Raw genomic sequence first — 1197 nt, forward strand, 5'->3', positions numbered from 1 at the left:
GTCGGTTCCCTTGGGTTGGTGTTTTTGGATTTTTACGTTCTTTTTGACGTGAACGGATACCAGCCTTTGGGAATGTCTCCTTTTGAAAATAGGTCTCACTCGAGTCATTAAGCTAGAGTTGCTGGAGTTCTTCACGTGCCTCGCCGGCCTGAGGTACCTCGCGTGGGCGCCCAGTGCCCGTGGAGTGTCCCTAGGGGTTTTACACACGAGTGACCGCTCCTAGCCCCGAACACACACAACAGTGCCCCTGAAATCCCGAACTGTGAAATCCGCAGAGGATTCGCTTTCTTGAGGAGGATAGGTGAGGATAACGCAGTTTTCAATTTATGAGTGGTGTCGTTGAGGAAGAGGAGTTATTTCAACTATTAGGAGTAGTATTTTGAAAGGGCTGTAGGTGTGTATGTAGCAGGCAGGCACCCACGCGTGCCCTGGCCGACTGGTGTGTTCCCCCGCCCGAGTCCTCTGTGATGTCACTTTGTGCCCACGGTTTATTCGCTCACCTCTAGTCTTCACCCTTTACTTTCCCGCGGGGTCCCCTTTCCCTAGTTCCTCCCCCATCGTCTCCCCTTAAAGGTAAGTTTAAATGTTTTTAAAGTGGGACGAATTTGGTGACTTCTTATTCCAATGTGAATATCCCTTCTGGGAAAACCAGCTGAACAGTTCTATCAGTTGTAAATATTTCAAAGTAAGACGGGGATACCTACCAATGTTAACAATATTTAAATGATGTTACGGCTTCTAAGCCAGATCATAAGGCAGAAAAGATAAAGTGGAATAATTATGAATGGTGAGACAAAGAGAAAATGAGTCTGTTAGAAAAGTCCCTAGTCTTTCCCAAGCTGTGTATAAGTAGACATCACAAGTCTAAATGAGAATTTATTCCATGGGGAAAGATGTAGAAACACCCACCCACAGAGATCTAGCTGAATGCATAATTAGGCCTTGAGCTCCTCTGGGTTTGTGTGAAGTCAGGTGATGAGTGAAATTAGCCACCTAACGCTGCATTCTCTCTGGTGGTTTGAAATGAAACTCTTAAAAACAAGCCGTGTAAATAAGGTTTCTCTTCCCTTTAAGCCAAATCCTTTAAATCATTGACTTCTGCATCATAAATGCATTTTGTGTGGATATTACTGGGGTTTGCTGCTGCAAGTGACATGAATGTCCCAGAAATGGTAGCTGAATCATCACAGCTGGTCA

This window comes from Ochotona curzoniae, unplaced genomic scaffold, assembly GCF_017591425.1.
Source record: "Ochotona curzoniae isolate NIBS_2020 unplaced genomic scaffold, NIBS_Ocur_1.0 contig_1482, whole genome shotgun sequence".
NCBI classification, from domain to species: Eukaryota; Metazoa; Chordata; class Mammalia; order Lagomorpha; family Ochotonidae; genus Ochotona; species Ochotona curzoniae.